The sequence below is a fragment of the Trichechus manatus genome, unplaced genomic scaffold (assembly GCF_000243295.1).
Source record: "Trichechus manatus latirostris isolate Lorelei unplaced genomic scaffold, TriManLat1.0 scaffold00006, whole genome shotgun sequence".
Classification (NCBI taxonomy): Eukaryota; Metazoa; Chordata; class Mammalia; order Sirenia; family Trichechidae; genus Trichechus; species Trichechus manatus.
Genome location: NW_004443942.1, coordinates 15,461,780 through 15,472,403, shown reverse-complemented (window position 1 = coordinate 15,472,403; position 10,624 = coordinate 15,461,780). Strand labels below are relative to the sequence as shown.

The following is a 10,624-nucleotide window of genomic DNA, read 5'->3' as shown; positions in this document are numbered from 1 at the left end:
GAGGCGTCTACATAGATGATTTTAATGCACTCTAGAGAGTATCATGAAGTGCTATATGAAAGATACAGATACCTCACTCTAGGAATTCTAAATAGAGTAAAATTAATAACGGCTTAAGGGGCAGAAGTAATCAGAGTAATATTTAAGGGAGAAATAACATTCAGGATAAAATGTGACACATGGACACAGAAAAGGGGCTGTAAAGCCAAAGCTTTGTAGATGACATTGAAAGATAAGAAAAAGAATGGATGTGAAAAAGTATAAAAACCAAACCCATTGCCGTGGAGTCAATTCTGACTCATAGTGACCCTATGGAATGGAGTAGAACTGCCCCATAGGGTTTCCGAGGCTGTAAATCTTTATAGAAGCAGACAACCACATCTTTCTCCCGTGGAGTGGCTAGTGGGTTTGAATCACAGACCTTTTGGTTAGCAACCAAACGCTTTAACAATTTAACCACTGCACCACCAGGGCTCCTTGTGAAAAAGTGTAAAACCAAAACCAAACTCATTGCCGTCAAGTCGATTCCGACTCATAGTGATCCTATAGTACAAAGTAGAACTGCCCCATAGGGTTTCCAAGGAGCCCCTGTGGATTTGAACTGTTGACCTTTTGGTTAGCAGCTGTAGCTCTAAAGCACTACGCCACCAAAGTTTCCATGAAAAAGTATAGGAATTATTAAATCAGCAGATCATTTAAACTGGAAATCAGCTAACTGTGAAGAAGTAGTGGAAGAAGCCATAAAATAAATTGGGAAACGGATCATGGAAGGCCTTGAATGCATTTATTTGGAAAGCAATTGGCAGTCAGACATGCTTAAGAAGATTAGACTATCAGTTCTGTGAAGGATGGATAGAAGGCGTGAGAGAAGGTGAGAATCTTACTGAAACAACAGCTCCACCATCCCCTCAGACTTATTGGGGGTGAGCTATTCTTTAAAACTCTGAACATACCCTGCCTTATAAACCTCTTTTTATAAAGCACCCTTTTCATTCGTTTTACTAAACAAGAAAACCAGACTCTATAGATAAATTATTCATTTTAGAAATAACATTCACATTTTACAGGAAAAATGTTGAAAGTCCATTTCAGTCAGCAGAAAACTGAAAAATGGGCATTGTTTGAATTTTAGGCATCACTGATACACATCTCTAATGGATTCCATTCTTAAAGGCACCAAGCAGTCTCCTGAAAGCCTGCTTTCTTTTCTCTCTCATTTACAGTCTCTTTCGTTACTCCTGTTATTATGTGACTCTGGCTTTTAAAGGAAGTATTTTATCTTCTCACACACTAGTAAATACCTTCACCACCAACATATTTAGAAGGTTATCTGTATTGTGCTTTCTCTTTCAATCCAAAGAATGACACTTGACAAAGTTCTCTCCAGGTGCATTACCTTGAATATAAAGGCTGGGCTTTAAATGGGCCTCACTGAATCATTTAGTATTCAGTTGAACATGTTGCAGAACCAAGTCTGACTAGAGGAAAGTCTTCCAGATATAATTTAAAAGTCATATTTAGAAAGCCATATATAGACAATGCTGGCTGAGACATTTTTAGAACTAAAGACATCTCATGAAAAATAATGGCTTCCTTAATCAGCAAGTATCCTGCATTTGCACACATTGTTTCCATCCTCTCTCCTAAATTGTCTGACTGCATTAAAAACATTCTAATACTGAAAGCATTCCCACTGGAGGCATGACGAAAAATCAAAATCTCTAAGCAAATGTAAACAATGTTCCACAAATATTATTACTAAGGGCCATGACCATAGTTGATGTGTTGATAAAATCAACACCAGGAGATTTATGGCCACCATATACATTTGGCACACACCGTTGTCAGGCAGTGTATAATCTAAAATCCTGGCACAATCTCCCAGTTAAGGTGGCTAATGTTTGCTCCGGGTAACACTTATAAAATTCACAGGGAAAAGCGCTGTTGGCTGAGTGGTAACTGTGTACAGAATGTGCCCAGTTGGGTTTTTCCATTTCCTGCCAGTGCAGTACAGTGCTTTTTTTTGTTATTGTTTTTTAATTTCCCCCAGTGGCTCTTTGTTAATCTGCAAGGGACTCAACAGGTGTATTACAGAACAGTAACCATTTGCCGAAATGGACTTTAATGAAAACTGGCAGGTATTTGTTTTTAATTAAAGGCCAATATGTCCTGGACAACAGATGCCCAAATCTCTTTAGAGAGCGCCTAGGACATAAATATTTTTAAATTATCCTTGTTGTTATTTTTACTGCAAGTGGCGCTTGCCTTCCCCAGAGTACACCCTGCTTCGTGGCTGTTACCCATTCATCTTCACAGCATGGTGAGCAGGTGCCAGCTATTATTATCCCAGTTCTGCAAATGGCAAAACAGGAGCTCTGAGAGGTCATACGACTTGCTCAAGGTCATAAAATGACCTGAAGCTATAGCCACACCCTGAACCTGTTAGGTTTCTTATTTATTTAAATGAGGGAGACCAGTTAAGTAGGGAACAAAAGAGGGTAAGGATATTTTTTTTATTGACTATCATACTCCTAATTTAAGTAATGTCATTTAATCTTAATAACTCTGTCTGCAGAAGAGAAAATTTAGATTTTTAGAGGTAGCAGTGTTGTCCAAGTTCTTGAAGAAAATTAAAAGGTTGAGCTAGAATTTGAACCAAGCCATCTCTTATGACTCTTCCCACTGCCGTTCGAAGGTTTATCTTCACTACTACAACAGTTTGTCTTTATCTGTCACAGGTACTGCACATAAATAGCAATTATGACTCAACTACCTGGGCTGAAGAAGTTCAGGGAAGTAAGAGATAATTGAATCCATCAATATCCAAATTTATCCATTTGTTTTCACTGAGTCCAGAGAGGCCACTGGCTTTAATCATTCTAAGTACTCTCCTGTGAACTTCCTACTGTTGTTCTCCATTGCTTGCAACTTGAAGTTGACAGAGAATCTTGTCCCCCATCTCAGGTTTTATAGATGGGAAATCTATTGAAATGTTTATCTAAGGACCAAATACCTAGGAAGAAAGTACTCTACCCAGATTCTTTCTGCTCTTGCTAGAACAGAGAGAAAAGTCTGAAAATGAGACCATATGGACGGACCTATTACCCCCTTCTCATGTACACATTTCCAGGTTAACCTGACCTCTCCTTTCACATTTTAGCAGCCAGGAGCTGCTTAGCCATTATCAAACAAAGCCTTAAGTGATAGCACTGGGTGTGGCTCAATTAGCAGCTGCTCAGACCAAGCAGAACCTGCCTCCTCTTGTCCATTGTCCTCAAAGCACTGGATGTGGCTCAAGCCAGTCAAACCGTTTATTAGCTTACAAGCCAAAGGAAAAAATACAATGATACCCGATGTAGTCCATAATGTTTGTATGTACTTCCTACTGAGAGATGTTATAAAAGGTTCTGCCTCCCTTTGCGCAGGGAGCTTGATTTGAGTTATACACCTCCTTGTTCCTTGCCTGTGCGCTTGCAATAAAGGATTTTCCTCTCTGGTCATCCTGGTGTGTCTGTATCGATGAGAAGCTGCATGGAGCAGGACCTGCTTTGGGTAACATTTCTAATTCCAAACAATAGAATCATAAGGCAGTGTGTATGTGAGCTTGGGCAGAGATCCTAGACAGATCCAAGATTACACTAATTGAATTATAATATAAAAGTTACAAGAATAAGGCCTTGTGCATTTGCTGTTTCATTTAGCATCGACTTTTTACAAGGTAAGTATTCTTAATAAGACTTGAATTAAATCATGTCTTGTGGTGAGTATGTGTGTATGAAATGAAAGTAAAATACATTAATAGCTTCAAAAAGGTTTATTAGGGATATCTAAAAAGTTATAAAAGTTCATACTACTTCCCTAAAAGGAGAAAAAATAATTTTTTATAACCCCAAGCTAATAAATGTTTGTTTTAAACTAAAACAGTGGACTAAAATTGGTATCAAAGAACACTAGAAAAGGAGCACAAAAATCATAGTTTCCAAAAATATTTTGGTCTTCTTATTATATTCATTGTAGGGCTGTTTTCTATAATAAACATGAATTATTTCTTTGGACATTTTATCCAGTTTAATCCCAATATACTAGTGGATCGGACCTGGTCCTTCCATTGTTTTCCATCTAATTTAATATGGGAATACTGATTAATTAAAATAGGTCCAACAGACATTTTATGACTTTTTAATGGTATTGTTCCTTTGTAATTAAAATCGCAAAAACTAAAATACTGTATTTACCAAACTAGGCGATAGGGTTGGTCTAAATCCATTTAAAGAGAGAGAGAGATTGGCAATCAGAAGTTTCTTGTTAGATGTAGAAGATATAATTTTATTTTAATTAAGAAAAAGAAAACTACTTAGGCAGATTCCTAAGAGAAAGTAAATATCTTACTTGAGATTAGTAAATAAAAAACATTTCTAAATGAGAAAAACAGACGCATATCAACTTCAGAAGCAAGTGGCAGAGTTGAGACGAGTTAGTAAGAGACTGCATAGGTCTGGCGCAGTATTATTACTCCCCATTGCTAACCCCTGCATTGTCCCCTTATCTTGTTTTTCCCTTCTGTTCAGGTCTCTGTAAAAAGTTTAAGATTAACCGATGATTCTCCTTGGAGGGTGGAAAACAAGTCATAATGATCTAGGAATGAAAAACCTAACAAAGCACCCATCTTGGGACAAGAAAACCAGGATGTTGCCAGATAACTCCCAAGAACAGATTAATTTATCTGGGGCGTGACCACCTCAAGGGAGAATTAACACAAACTTCTAAGCCCCATAATCCTGTCCCTATAAAGCCTTCGGCCAATCTCCAGTGGGGAAGACGGGTTTTTGGAGGAATCTATTCCCCTCTGCCTCCTATGTAACGGTATACAATAAAACTCTTCCTGTCTCAGAACTGGCTATTGCGGCAGGCAGCTCCAATCTACGTTATTACGGTAACAGTGTAATTTTTATTTAGAGCCCAATATTTGAGAAATAAATTTTAGATTTAGTGCCCCTTCATAAGATGGTTGACTAGATCAGGGTCTGGTGACTGGTTTTCGCAGTTCTATAGAATGAGGAGATGAATAACTACGAAAGCAATGCCTCTCTTCTGATGTCAATTTTGAAATCGAATCACTTATTTGCATTCTCCGTTAAAGTTATTTGAGAAGAGATGGAGGGAATATGACAGCCAATTCCACTGCAACTGCAGGCCTGGAAAAAAAAAATTCAGATCTTGCATATTTCAATATGAGTACTTACATTTGGTTCTCGTCTTCAAGTTTTCATTTTTCTTTTGAAATATCCTAGCAATTTTCTTGGAAATTCCTTAGAATTATTATAATAATTGATTTAGAGCCTTTGCTGCTGATATCAATAACTGGGTTATCTGCTGGTCTGTTTCTATTATTTTATTTTGGCTATGGGTTATATTGTCTTGTTTTTTCTTTTTTGCATTCCTGGTAATATTTAATTGCATTCAGAACACTGTATAAAAGAACTGTTGGAGAGTAATGTATGAATATTTCACAGAGTGCAAGCCCTTTTTTCTCTCTGGCAGAGTGTGAGATGATCATTCAGATTTCTCCTGGAGGTGAACTGGGCCTATGTTGCAGCTAAAAATCTGTGATTAGTTCAACAACTAACAGTCCCCAACATCCCAGGAGCTATTTGCTTTCTTCTTTCCTTCTTTTATTTTTTATTTCTTGATACTATTTTTTTTTTTTTAATTTTAGTACAATTTCAGATTTAGAGGAAAGTGCAAGAAATATATAATTCACTCTCATATAGCTTAACAGGATTTACCAATGGTTTATTTTGTTCCATTTGTTATATCTCTCTGTCTGGAAAAATATGTGTATATTTATATATACATTTTGTTTTCTATGAAAAATTTGAGGGCATATTTGCCTTCTGAACAATTGGAGAATATGTTATAATAAATGTGTCCGTTTACTCCTAAAAACACCAGTGCATATTCCTAACAGCAAGAACATTCTTAACTTACATGGCCACAGTACAGTGATCAAAATTAGGAAGTTTAAGAATGCTAAAATACTAACATCTAATTCATAGTTAATATTTATTTTTCTCGATCGGTCCCCATAATGTATTTTAAAACTATGTATTTTTTCCTGTCCATTATCCAATCCTGTATCATGTAATGTATTTAATGATCATATTTCTGTAGTCTCCTTTAATCTGGAACATTTAAGCAGCCATTCTTTGTCTTTCTTGGTCTTGATATTTTTGAAGAGCACAGCCAGTTATTTTTCAGAATATTTCTCAATTTAGGTTTGTGTAATAAATTTTCATGATAAGATTTAGGTTACACATTTTTTGGCAGGAATATCAAAGAAGTGACATGGTAGTCTTTTTAATGAATCCTATCAGGAGGCATATGATGTCAGTTTGATCCAATATTGCTGGTTAACTTTGCTAAGGTAATGGATGCCAAGTCAGTTCACTGTAAAGTTACTATTTGCCTTGTGTAGTTGTGTTCCTTTGAGTCCACTGAGAAAGAAGACAAGATTAGATGTGCAAGAGATTTATTGGGGAAACTACCTTTGAGGGAAAGAGAAAGGAGTCAGAGAAGGCCAGAAGAGCCAGCAGGCCTAGATGTGAAGAAGAAGGGTGGGAAGGCAGGTTGGGTAGGAAGGCTGTGAGGCTGCAGAGCAATTTTATGAAAGATTCAACCAAACTAATGGGGAGTTAGCCATTGGAGTTCTGGAGCCAATGTTTCCCATACAGGATCCAAATCTTCTAGGGCTGGATAATTCTTTGCTTTGGGAAGCTGTTCTGTATATTGTAGAGTTTTTATCAGCATCCATGGCCTCTACCCACTAGATGCCAATAACAGCTTCCCAGCTGTAACAATCAAACATATCTCCAGACCTAGCCAAATGTCTGGGGTGGGGCAAAATCATCTCTAGTTGAGAGCCACTACTCTACGCATGTAGATCTTCTCCTGTCCTCTAGTGTATAGTGATAGTTAACAAATCTCTGAAGCCCAACCCTTGCACACATGAGATTACCCCCTAAAGTTCTCTTTGGTACTTAACGAGATAGATGTGACTTATTGCTTAAGCCTTGCCTATACTCCCTGCACATAAGATTTCTCTACAAGTGTGTCCTCTGGTGTATAATAAGGGGTGACTTCAGCCCAAAGCCTTCCCCACACTTGTCGCAAACATAAGGCTTTTCCCCCGAGTGTGTTCTCTGATGCGTGATGAGGGTTGCTTTATCGCTAAAAGCACGCTCACACTCCCTGCATACATACGGCTTCTCCCCTGAATGTGTCCTCTGATGTCTTAAAAGGGCTGATTTCTGGCTAAAGCCTCGCCCACACTCCCTGCACACAAAGGGTTTCTCCCTTGAGTGCGCCATTTTGTGCCTGACTAGATTCGCCTTCTGGCTAAAGCCATGGCCACATTCCGTGCAAATGTAAGCCTTCTCCCCAGAGTGTGTTCTCTGATGACTGATGAGGTGTGACTTCTGTCGAAAGCCTCGCCTACATTCTCTGCACACAAAAGGCTTCTCACCTGAATGTGTCCTCTGATGTGCAGTGAGAGTTGACTTATGTCTAAAGCCTCGCCCACATTCTCTGCACACGTAAGGCTTCTCTCCTGAGTGTGTCCTCTGGTGTGTAATGAGAGCTGACTTAACATTAAACCCTCGTCCACACTCCTCACACATATAAGGGTTTTCCTTTGAGTGTGTCCTCTGGTGTGTAGTAAGGTTTGACTTATCACTAAATCCTCTCCCACATTCTCGACACACAAAAGGCTTCTCTCCTGAGTGAGTCCTCTTGTGTTTAACGAGGTATGATTTCTGGCTAAAGCTCCGGCCACACTCACTGCACAAATGAGGATTCTCCCCTGAATGAATCCGCTGGTGTTTGCTGAGAGCTGATTTATCTCTAAAGAGTCGTCCACAGTCCCTACATACATACGGCTTCTCCCATGAGTGGGTCCTCTGGTGTGTGATAAGGTTTGACTTATCCCTAAAGCCTCGCCCACACTCACTGCACACAAAGGGCTTCTCCCCTGAATGTGTCCTAAGGTGTCTGATGAGTGTTGACTTCTGACTAAAGCTTCTCCCACACTCCTCGCATGCAAAGGGCTTCTCCCCAGAGTGTGCCATCTTATGTGTGACTAGATTTGACTTCTGGCTAAAAGCTTGCCCACATTCCATGCAGAGATAAGGTTTCTCTCCCGTGTGTGACCTCTTGTGTGTGATGAGAGCTGATCTGTAGCTAAAGGCCCGGCTGCACTCATTGCAAACGTAAGGCTTTTCCCCTGAGTGGGTCCTCTGATGAGTGAAGCAGGCTGATTTCTGGTTAACGCCTAGCTCATGATCTCCACAACTGAGTCCTTCAAATCCTGAGATTTCTACCCATTTTAATACTTTGTCTGTTTCCACAGAGTTTGCCTTCTTTGCTGGGCTGAGCTTTATTTCCATCACTGTGTTGCCTTCCCTAGATCTTATTAGCTGTCTTTTGGGTGGGATGGAGAAAGTCCTTGAAGGCATCCTTTCCCTTGTACTCCCAAACAAGGACCTGGAGTGACTTTCTCTGACTTGACCTTCCATTTTGTCATTCCAGGAGTTTTGATCGGAAAGTCTTTGCTGCTGCTGCTTTTGATCCACTGAGCAGGGATCTGATATTTGCAGAGCTCCTGCAAACATGCCTGGGGAGATTTGAAGGTGATGATCACACAGCACATGTTGGCATAATTGTTGACTGTAGAAAGTTTGAGGAGAGAAGGAACAGGGTTGAATTTCGGGCTTTGGGTCTGCTGAACAGAGGCTGGGTAAACGTTCCCTCTCCTCTTTCCAGGGCTCTTCCCCCTGTTCCAGTAGAATGACAAGTGTTGGTTTGGAAAATGGAATTCCCATGGAGATCAGGTTCCTGTAGTTTTCCAGCATCACATCCCTATATAGGGTCTTCTGAGCAGGACTCAACAGCCTCCACTCCTCCTGGGTGAAGTCCACAGCCACATCGCTGAATAATACAAATGCCTCCTTTTTTCTACCTCTCAGAAGCCACATGGCCATATTTCTGGTCTCCTGAATTGTCTCCCTTGAGAAAGAGAAGGTTTAGAAGGCAGATCTGAGAAAGATGAGAAATGTGAGGGTGTCTGGGAGAAATGACCTTCCATGAGCTGAGCAGGGCCTGCTCTCCAGCTACCCAGTGTGTGTATGTGTGTGTGTGTGTGTTTGTGTGTGTGTGTGTGTGTGATGCTTGAGCAGAATAGTTGCAGAAGATACCTGTGCAGCACTGTCCAGCCATAGAGAAAAGGCCCAGAAAAGAAAGCCAGATCAAACGTGGTTCAGCCCCAAGCTCTGCCCTTGTAGGGGCCCCAGGTCTCCAGTAGGTGGGCGAGAGTTTCACACTAATAATGTGGACTCAGATAGTAGGGGGTAAAAAAAGGCCTCTGAGTGTCCACAGGAGAGTACTTGCACAAAGCTGTGGGCATAGTGGGGTTCCGAGCTCCAGCTCTACCTTGCCCAGCCTTGGCTTCTCTGCAGGTTGAGGTCACACCTCTGCAGCTCTTGGATGCCACTGCTTGTCACCACTCCAGAGGCTAAAGCTGTTGAAGATGTGGTTGGGAAGCCTGTCTAGCAACTGTCAAGGGTGACAGCCCAGGGGTAGCCTGCTGTATCACCTATCTTTCTTTTATAAGTTATATAATCTTAACTTTTACCTTTAGGTGTATGATCAGTCCCAAATTTTTTTTGGTGTGTTGTGTATGATAGAGATCAAGTTCCTTTTTTCCCCATATGTATATCCATTTGTTTTAATGTTGGTTAAAAAGACTTTTCATTCTGTAAACCTTTATCTAAAGTGCAATTTTAAAAAAAGATTACAGCAAAAAAACAAAAAACAAAAAGACTTTTCATTTCCTGTTGAATTGCATTGGCACTTTTGTTGAAATCAATGGATTATATAAATGTGGGTGTATTTCTCCATTCCATTTTGATGTCTGCTCTTTTCTGCTGTCCTTTAAATGTTGCCTGTATTTGAGACAGATGGTTTGGCTGCAGTTCCAGGTTTGTTTGGTTCACCTTTGGATTCAATTCCACATGGTCTTGGAATCCAGTTGCTTGGAGAATGCCTAAGACTAGGTGATATCTCTGCTCTTACTCCATGGCAGCCCAGTGGAGTCAGAAGTGTGCTCTGGCCCCTACAATGGAAATGGCTGCTGTTCTCTCTTCTCTGAAGAGTTATTCCTCTCTGGAATTCAGTTTATTTAGCTTCCTTGCATCCACCACTCTTCTCTATCCCCATAGGATGATATGATTCTTTTTTTCTTTCATTTCATTTTGTTCATTTTTCTTGTTATCATTGGAACAAAGGTCTTCTCTGTCTGCAATCTAACTGGAAGCTGAAGTATCCCTGGTAGGGGAGAGAAATGAAGAGTAAGTTTAGAATGGTTCCTTAAATAGAACATTGTATTTTTGAAGAGTTGTGCTACCAGTTCATTTCTCTTTGCCTTATCATAGCTATGACAAATTGGCTAGTTTTTGTCCTCAGCCATTAAAATTTCCTCTTATGCCTTTAGAATTGCCTAACCTTTAATTTTAGCAACAGAATCAAATGCCATAGTTTTACGATCCTTTTGTGAATAAGAAAAAAACAAAAA

The 10,624-nt window shown here is 39.9% G+C and overlaps 1 pseudogene; it reads right to left on the bottom strand.

Annotated features, from left to right (window-relative positions):
* Positions 1–7,138: 7,138 nt before the first annotated feature.
* On the bottom strand, positions 7,139–9,035 carry LOC101357261 (zinc finger protein 133 pseudogene; annotated as a pseudogene).
* Positions 9,036–10,624: the final 1,589 nt, after the last annotated feature.